This window comes from Hylobates moloch, unplaced genomic scaffold, assembly GCF_009828535.3.
Source record: "Hylobates moloch isolate HMO894 unplaced genomic scaffold, HMol_V3 SCAFFOLD_6, whole genome shotgun sequence".
NCBI classification, from domain to species: domain Eukaryota; kingdom Metazoa; phylum Chordata; class Mammalia; order Primates; family Hylobatidae; genus Hylobates; species Hylobates moloch.
This window is the reverse complement of record NW_026652281.1, coordinates 84,674,902-84,684,651: the sequence shown is the minus strand read 5'-3', so window position 1 is coordinate 84,684,651 and position 9,750 is coordinate 84,674,902. Positions and strand designations below refer to the sequence as shown.

The 9,750-nt window shown below is 48.9% G+C and overlaps 1 pseudogene; it reads right to left on the bottom strand.

Moving 5' to 3' along the window:
• Positions 1-1,808: 1,808 nt before the first annotated feature.
• LOC116470587 (creatine kinase B-type-like) lies at positions 1,809-3,752 on the bottom strand (annotated as a pseudogene).
• Positions 3,753-9,750: the final 5,998 nt, after the last annotated feature.

The window sequence follows — 9,750 nt, the reverse complement described above, 5'->3', positions numbered from 1 at the left end:
GTCTTGCTCTGTCACCCAGGCTGGAGTGCAGCGGCACGATCTCGGCTCACTACAACCTCTGCCTCCTGGGTTCAAGCGATTGTCTTGCCTCAGCCTCCCGAGTAGCTCGGACTACAGGCGCGCACCACCATGCTCGGCTAATTTTTTTGATTTTTTAGTAGAGATGAGATTTCACCATGTTGGCGAGGCTGGTTTCGAACTCCTGACCTTAAGTGATCCGCCCGCCTCGGCCTCCCAAAGTTCTAGGATTACAGGCTTGAGCCACCACGCCCAGTCCTTGTTCTATTATTCTTGCCATAGATTCACACAATATTGTGTGACAGGAGGATCACTTGAACCCGGGAGGTTGAGGCTGCAGTGAGCTGTGATTGTGCCACTGCACTCCAGCCTGGGTGACAGAGCGAGAGCCTGTCCCCCTCCCCCAGCCCCGCTCCCCGCCAAAAAAAGAGAGACTGAGAGTAAGGTTGCAATTACTTTCATGACCAGGTCTCAAAAGTCAAAAACCGTCATATGTGCTATATTCTATTTATTAGAAGTAACTCAAGTCCGGCCCACATTCCAAGTAAATATCTTTGTCATCTTATGGTTTTATTTATTTATTTATTTATTTATTTTTATTTTGAGATGAAGTTTCACTCTTATTGCCCAGGCTAGAGTGCAGTGGCGCAATCTTGGCTCACTGCAACCTCCTTCTCCAGGTTCAAGCAATTCTCCTGTCTCAACCTCCTGAGTAGCTGGGATTATAGGTGCCTGCCACTACGCCTGGCTAATTGTTGTATTTTTAGTAGAGATAGGATTTCACCATGTTGGCCAGGCTGATCTCGAACTTCTGACCTCAGGTGATCCACCCGCCTCGGCCTCCCAAAGTGTTGGGATTACAGGCGTGAGCCATCTCGCCCGGCCTATCTTATGGTTTTAGTGCACCTTTATAAGAAGCCAAAAAGCAGTAATGTTTATGTGGGAAATATTGAATGTCTGCTTCTGCTGGCTTTAACAATAGCTTTATAGAGATATAATTCACGTACCACTTAAAGTGTGCCATTCAGTTTTTAGTATATTCACAGATGTTATGCAACTATCACCACTATTTAATTCCCAGATATTGTCATCCCTGCAAAATGAAACCTTATACCCAATAGCAGCCACTTCCCGTTCTCTATTCTCAGCCCCTGGCAACCACTAATCTATTAATACTTTCTGTTTCTTTGGATCTGCCTATTTTGGTCATTTCCTATAAATGGAATTCTACAGTATATTCCTTTTGTGTTTGGTTTCTTTCATTTAGCATAATGTTTTCAAGGTTTACTATGTTATAGCATCTATCAGTACTTGATTCCTTTTTATGGCTGAATAATATTCCATTGTATGGATATACCACATTTTATTATCCATTCATCAGTTGATGTACATTTGGATTGTTTCTATGTTTGTTTGTTTTTTTTTAGGCCAAAACTCTAGTTTATTTCAGCATCAGCAATATCTTACCATAAAAAAAAATGCTAGCAAGGTGACGGAAGTCTCTACAGCAAGGCTAAGGGCTCGCCAGGTGGCCAACATCAGGGGTGCATGGCAGGCACTGGCTGGGCGATAAGTTAGGAAGCAACAAAGGCTGATGGTGGGCGCGGGCTGGGCAAGCATTAGGCCATAGGTGGCCTGGCCCTGGTGATGCCACTGCTCCATCTCAATGAGCAACCTCTGCCTCCTGGGTTCAAGCGATTGTCTTGCCTCAGCCTCCTGAGTAGCTGGGACTACAGGCGCGCACCACCATGCCCAGCTAATTTTTTTGATTTTTTAGTAGAGATGAGATTTCACCATGTTGGCGAGGTGACGCCCACCCGCATCTGCACCAGCTCCACCTCCGAGAAGCCCTGGAGGTCAGTGTTGGAGACGCTGAAGACCCCACCCACCGCGGCCACGTCCACACCGTCTGTCCCTCGCTTCTGAAGTCACAGCCTCTTTTTTTTTCCTTTTTTTGAGACAGAGTGTCCCTCTGTCGCCAGGCTGTAGTTCAGTGGCGCTATCTCGGCTCACTGCAACCTCCGCCTCCTGGGTTCAAGCGATTCTTCTGCCTCAGCCTCTGGTGTAGCTGGGAGTACAGGCGCGTGCCACCGTGCACAGCTAATTTTTATATTTTTAGTAGAGATGCAGTTTCACCATGTTGGTCAGGATCATCTTGATCTCTTAACCTCGTGATCTGCCTGCCTCGGCCTCCCAAAGTTTTGAGATTACAGGCGTGAGCCACCACACCTGACCATTTTTTGTTTTTTGTTTTTGAGATGGAGTTACGCTCTTGTTGCCCAGGCTGGAGTGCAATGGCACGATCTCGGGCCACTGCAACCTCCACCTCCCAGGTTCAAGCCCTTCTTCTGCCTCAGCCTCCGGAGTAGCTGGGATTACAGGCATGCGCCACCACGCCCGGCTAATTTTTTGTATCTTTAGTAGAGATGGGGGTTTCTCCACGGTGGTCAGGCTGGTCTCGAACTCCCGACCTCAGGTGATCCGCCTGCCTGGGCCTCCCAAATGCTGGGATTACAGGCGTGAGCCACTGCGCCCAGCCACAGCCTCTTTTTTTTTTTTTTTTTTTTTTTTTTTGAGACTGAGTCTTGCACTATTGCCCAGGCTGGAGTGTAGTGGCGTGATCTCAGCTCACTGCAACCTCTGCCTCCCAGGTTCAAGCGATTCTCGAGTCTCACCCTCCCGAGTAGCTGGGATTACAGACATCCACCACCATGCCCGGCTAATTTTTGTATTTTTAGTACAGACGGTGGTTTCACCATGTTGGCCAGGCTGGTCTTGAACTCCTTGACCTCAAGTGATCTGCCCGCCTTGGCCTCCCAAAGTGCTGAGATTACAGGCATGAGCCACCGCGCCCAGCCTGAAGTCACAGCCTCTTAAGCACCTCCAAGAAGTGCTTGCCCAGGTGGGGCAGCCTGATGTGCACACTTGCCCCTGCAGCCCTGTGCCCAGGTTGGGAGGGCAGGTGAGTATGGAGCCCAGGTGAGGGTTCCACATGAACTCGTCGTTCCTAGACTTGAAGAGTTTCAAACCAGGAGAGGCCGGGGCAGAAGCAGTAAACGCCTCCTTCGTGTTGCCCCCCTGTTGCACAGAGATGGCCCGCAGGTGGTCCTTGTCGCCGCCCCACACCAGGAAGGCCTTACTGTCCTTGTGCCAGATGCCGCGGGCGTTGGGCCATGCCCGAGGCCAGGAGCAGGGGCGGTACGGGCTCGTGGAAGAGGAGGTGGCTGTCAGGAGCTGCTGTTGCTGCTCCGCGTAGGTCCTGCTCTTGGACGCGTCGTCCGGGCCCGCCAGGTCGCCGACCAGTCTCTAGGGCGTCCACCGCGGGTCCCAGGGGAGGCAGAAGTCGAGGCCATGCGCACCGCGAGCTCAGCACAGTTGGGGCCAGGTGGCCGCCGCCCGGCAGGTTGTCGGGGTTAAGCTGGGTCTTGTGCTCATCGCTGGGCTTGTAGTGCCGTGCGGGTGGGTCCTCAAGGATAGGGCTGAAGAGATCCTTGAACACGTCGTAGGACTCTTCGTCGGCCGCCACGCGGCCCACGGCCCTGAGTACGGGTGGCCCTGGCTGTCCACGCGGGTCTGGATGACGCCTCCAGCGCGAAGCCACCCCTGGCGCGCAGTTCCGCATTCAGCTGGGGCAGCGCCTCGGCCACTGGGTCTTGGTGGCCGCTCAGGTCGGGAAACTCGTCTTGCGCCGGGAAGCGCAGCTTCAGCGCCCCGCGGCTGTCGGAGAAGGGCATGCGCGGGCGCTCGGTCGGTCCGCAGCTCTGAGCGTGGCCACTTTTTAACCGTTATAAATAATTCTGCTATCAACATTCATATGTACACTTTTCTTATGAGCATATTCTTAGTATTGAAATTGTGGGATCATACGGTAACACTATGTTTTGTTTTGTTTTGTTTTGTTTCCAGACTGGAGTGCAGTGGCGCTATCTCGGCTCACTGCAACCTACCCCTCCCAGGTTCAAGCGATTATCCTGCCTCAGCCTCTCGAGTAGCTAGGATTACAGGAGCCCGCCGCAACACCCGGCTAATGCTTGTGTTATTTTAGCAGAGACGAAGTTTTACCATGTTGGTCAGGCTAGTCTCAAACTCCTGACCTCAAGTGATCCACCCGCCTCGGCCTAACAAAGTGCTGGGATAACAGGCGTGAGCCACCGCGCCCAGCTTCTATGTTTCAATTTGTAAAGAACTGCCTGTTTTCCAAAGGAGCTGCCCTATGTTTCTGTTTTCTCTTTAGCAATCTTTGTTTTAAAATATTATTTTGGTTTTGAATTTATTTCTTTGGTTGTTGTTGTTGTTGTTGTTGTTGTTTTTCTTTTTGAGACGGAGTCTGGCTCTGTTGCCCAGACTGGAGTGCAGTGGCGCAATCCCGGCTCACTGCAAGCTCCGCCTCCCAGGTTCACGCCATTTTCCTGCCTCAGCCTCCTGAGTAGCTGGGACTGCAGGCGCCCGCCAACACGCCCGGCTAATTTTTGTATTTTCAGTAGAGACAGGATTTCGCCATGTTAGCCAGGCTGGTCTCGAACTTCTGACCTTAGGTGATCCACCCACCTTGGCCTCCCAAAGTGCTGGGATTACAGACATGAGCCACCGTGCCTGGCCCTGAGCTCTTGGCTGTACCTTTTGGCTTTCTCGAAAAAACAAAAATGTGGCCAGGCACCGTGGCTTACGCCTGTAATCCCAGCATTTTGGGAGACCGAGGTGGGCAGATTGAGCTCAGGAGCTCAAGACCAACCTGAGCAACATGAGGAAACCCCATCTCAACAAAAATTAGCCAGGCATGATGGCACACACCTGTAGTCCCAGCTACTCAAGAGGCTGACGTGGGAGAATCGTCTGAGCCAGGGAGGTCGAGGCTACAGTGAGCTGTGACTGTGCCACTGCACTTCAGCCTTGATGACAGAGTGAGACCCTGTCTCAATCAAAACAACATAACAACAAAATACTGAAAAAAACAAAAATGATAAAGTTTGTTTTGCCACACTTGGGTGAAAAATAAATGAAACAAATTTTAATTCCTTAATTTAGCTAATAAGATTAAACCATATATACATATTTTAAAGGCCTAATTAAAAAAATTAAATGATTATTAGGAGCAGCTTAATTCAGTGGTTCTGGCCCAGAGTCTCTCAGAAGGGAGTTGTAATCGTGCAGTTGGCCAGGGCTGAGCATCTGAAGGCTTGACAGGAACTAGGGGATGTGCTTCCAAGATGGCACCGGCCCCTGGCTATTGGCAAGTGGCCTCATCCCTTGCCGCATGGACCTATCTATAGGGATGCCATAATGTCCTTGTGACATGTCAGCTGACTTCCCTCCCAGATGAAGTGATTCAAGAGAGTGGCCCACTTTGGGAGGCCCAGGAAGGTGGATCGTTTCAGTCCAGGAGTTGAAGACCACCCTGGGCAACACAGTGAAACCCTTTCTCTGCAAAAAAAAAAAAAAAAAAAAAAAAAGAAAAGAAAAGAAAAGACAAGACAAAAAAAATTAGCTGGGCGTGGTAGTGCATGCCTGTAGCCCCAGCTACTCGGGAGGCTGAGACAGGAGGATCACTTGAACCTGGGAGGTTGAGGCTGCAGTGAGATGTGATCGTGCCACTGCACTCCAGCCTGGGTGACAGAGCAAGAGCCTGTCCCAGTCCGCAGGCTCCCCCAACCAACCAACCAAACAAACAAACAAAAAAGGCTGAGAGTAGGGTTGCAATTACTTTCATAACCAGGTCCCAAAAGTCACAAACCATCATGTCTGCTATATTCTGTTTGTTAGAAGTGAGTCAACAAGTTCGGTCCACTTTCAAGGAAAGGAGAAAATTAAACTCCACTTTTTTTTTTTTTTTTTTTGAGACAGAGTCTCGCTATTTCGCCCAGGCTGGAGTGCAATAGCATGGTCTCAGCTCACTGCAACCTCTGCCTCCCAGGTCAAGTGATTCTCCTGTCTCAACCTCCTGAGTAACTGGGATTACAGGTGCCTGCCACCACACCTGGATAATTGTTGTATTTTTAGTAGAGATGGGGTTTCACCATGTTGGCCAGGCTGATCTCGAACTCCTGACCTCAGGTGATCCACCCCTCCCCCCACGGCCTCTGGGATTACAGGCATGAGCCGCCATGCTTGGCTTTTTTTTTTTTTTTTGAGACGGAGTCTCGCTCTGTCGCCCAGGCTGGAGTACAGTGGTGCGATCTTGGCTCACTGCAAGCTCCGCCTCCCGGGTTCACGCCATTCTCCTGCCTCAGCCTCTCCAAGTAGCTGGGACTACAGGCGCCCGCCACCACGCCCGGCTAATTTTTTGTATTTTTAGTAGAGACGGGGTTTCACCGTGGTCTTGATCTCCTGACCTCGTGATCCGCCCGCCTCGGCCTCCCAAAGTGCTGGGATTACAAGCGTGAGCCACCACGCCTGGCCTTTTTGTTTTTTTTTGAGACGGGATCTCACTCTGTTGCCATGGCTGGAGTGCAGTGACATGATGTCAGCTCACTGCAGCCTTAATCTCCCAGGCTCAAGTGATCCTCCCACCTCAGCCCCCCGCCCCAACCCCATCCCTCCAGCTGAGACTACAGGCCTGAGACACCATGCTCAGCTGATTTTTGTTTTTTGTCTGGTTGGCTGGGTTTTGGTAGAGATGGGGTCTCGCCATGTTGCCCAGGCTGGTCTCGAACTCAAGCTCAAGCAATCCACGCACCTCAGCCTTCCAAAATGCTGGGATTACAGGCGCGTGGTTTAAACTACACTTCTTTTTTTTTTTTTTTTGAGACGGAGTCTCGCTCTGTCGCCCAGGCTGGAGTGCAGTGGCGCAATCTCGGCTCACTGCAAGCTCCGCCTCCCAGGTTCACGCCGTTCTCCTGCCTCAGCCTCTCCAAGTAGCTGGGACTACAGGCGCCCGCCACCACGCCCGGCTAATTTTTTGTATTTTTAGTAGAGACGGGGTTTCACCGTGGTCTCGATCTCCTGACCTCGTGATCCGCCCGCCTCGGCCTCCCAAAGTGCTGGGATTACAAGCGTGAGCCACCGCGCCTGGCCTAAACTACACTTCTTAAAGGGAGACATGTCAAAGAATGTGTGGACATCTTTTAAAACCACTACACTGGCTGAGGTCATGTGGCCTCAGTTACTTACAGTGTGGGCTTCCCCATAGGACTGCTTAAGTATCCTTTTAACATAGCAACTGTTCTTCTACAGGGCACATTTTCCATCAGAGAATGGGAGAGAATCCACAACGTCTTTTATAACTGAACTTCAAAACTCACACTCTGTCATTTTTGCAATATCCTATTAGTTACACAGATCACCCCAGTCAGTATGGGAGGGGACTAAATAAGGGCATGTATCCCAGGAAGTAAAAGTTTATACTGGCTTTCATAGGTACTCAAATGAAACAATAATTCCATCAGGGCATGCTGGGAGAGGTCCACAGAGGAAGTGACAGAGAGATGGGCCTTTGGGGTCCCACTGACCTGGAGAAAAATGAGAAGGATCTGTGTAGGTCATCTATCCTTGACCTGAAGACAGAAAGAAAGAACCAGGATGGGTGCCAGAGAGTCCACTTTTCACTGGTTTTTGATCCTGTTTCTAACTTTGCTCAAGATCTTTCATGCTTGCTATTAAAATGACTGCAGATGCTTCTAATCTCACAATATGCAATTAGACCTGTCAGGAGGTTCTTTAATAATAAGTATTAAGTACTTGATGAATGAACCAAAATGGCTATTCAAAGCTACTTTTTGTTCTGTCTTGTAATTAGGACCTGAGCTTCCCCCAGAGATTGGGAGAAATGAGATGTAGCCTTCACCTCTGCACCTGTCACCGTTAACATTCAGGACACAAAGCCCCTATCAATGAGCCTTTTAAGGCTTTTACATTTTTGGTGGGAGAAGAGGAAAAGTAGGAGCCTTAGCAGATCTTTAAAATATAAACCTTAACCACTTATCTTAGAAAATAGATCCTAGGCTGGGTGTGGTGGCTCGTACCTGTAATACCAGCACTTTGGGAGGCCAAGATGGGCGGATCACCTGAGGTCAGGAGTTTGAGACCAGCCTGGCCAACATGGTGAAACCCCATCTCTACTAAAAATACAAAAATTAGCCAGGCATGGTGCTGCATGCCTGTAATCCCAGCTACTCGGGAGGCTGAGGCAGGAGAATCACTTGAACCTGGGAGGCGGAGGTTGCAGTGAGCCAAAATCGCGCCACTGCATGCCAGCCTGGGCGACAGAGCAAGACTCCCTCTCAAAAAAAAAAAAAGAAAAGAAAAGAAAAAGAAAATAGATCCTGAGTTATAAATTAGAGGGGTTTGTGTTCTTTCTTGTTTGTTTTTTCACCAGAAGCTTTGAGAATCATCACAATGCTACAAATGTGGTCATCGCTTGTTTATTCATTTAATTTTTTTTTTACAAATTTTATATATTTGCACAAAGGAATCATCTTTAAATAACAACAGTAACAAAGATGAATACAAATAATTGTCCAGCTGGGAGCAGTGGGCTCACATCCGTAATCTTAACAGTTTGTGAAGCCAATGCAGGAGAATCGCTTGAGCCCGGGAATTTGAGACCAGCCTGGGAAACATAATGAGACTTTGTCTCTACAAAATATAATAAAATTAGTCGGGCATGCACATCGAGGCTGCAGTGAGCTATGATAATGCCACTGCACTCCATCCTGGGCAACAGAGCAAGACTTCATCTCGAAAAAAATTAAATAAATAAAATAAAACAACAACAACAACACCCCCAAAACTGTCCAGATGAAGAGAAAGAGTATGAGAAGCCTCATTTTTGGCTGGAAAGAGTGCTTTTCTTCTCCTCCTACAGAGCTAATAACACACTGGTGGGCACATTCATTGTTGAAAAGCCACAGGCTCAAAGCAGCTCAAGAGGCAGCCTCCTTTGTAGCTGGGTAACTCTGGACAGCCCAAGCCAGGCACCACCCTCGCTGAGCACTGAACTCAGCCCACCGACTGCCCTGGGCACAGAGGAGTCTCCAGGAGTCCCACACCTTGCTTTGCCTCCTTTGCTTTTCCCTTTCATGCTATTTACTATTTATTGGGCATCTACTTTGCAGCTTGTCCTTTACATTACTTGTCGTTCTTTCTCTCAAACCCTGCAAAGTGGAATCATGAGCCCCATCTTACAGTTAAGGAACATGAAACTCAGAGAGTATATAAATCAGGAATCAGAAATTTTGTGAAATAAAAACTCAACTCAAAATGGCTTAAGCAAAAAGTATTTCCTGGCTCACATAACCAAAAGAGCCAAGAATCTGATGGGCTTCAAGCACAGCTGGATCTATGCACTCATGTGAGCCATCGGGGCCCCATTTCTCTCTCTGCCCCTTGTTTCTGTACCCCTTGCAGGCAGGGTCTTCCTTATTGGTGTTGGAGGGATGCCTGGAATAGCCAAATACACTACAGTTCAATAAGTGTGGCAGCCATGAAAATGCTCCACTTGGATTTCTTTTCAAAAATAACTTGCAGGCTGGTATGGTGACTCACACCTTTCATCCCAGCACTTTGGGAGGCTGAGGAGGAAGAATCACTTTGTTACCGGAAAGGGGTCCTGATCAAGACCCCAATAGAAGGTTCTTGGATCTCATGCAAGAAACAATTCAGAGCAAGTCTATAAGGTAAAAGCAAGTTTATTAGGAAAGTAAAGGAATAAAAGAATGGCTACTCCATAGGCAAAGCAGCCCCGAGGGCTGCTGGTTGCCCATTTTTATGGTTATTTATTGATTATGTACTAAGCAA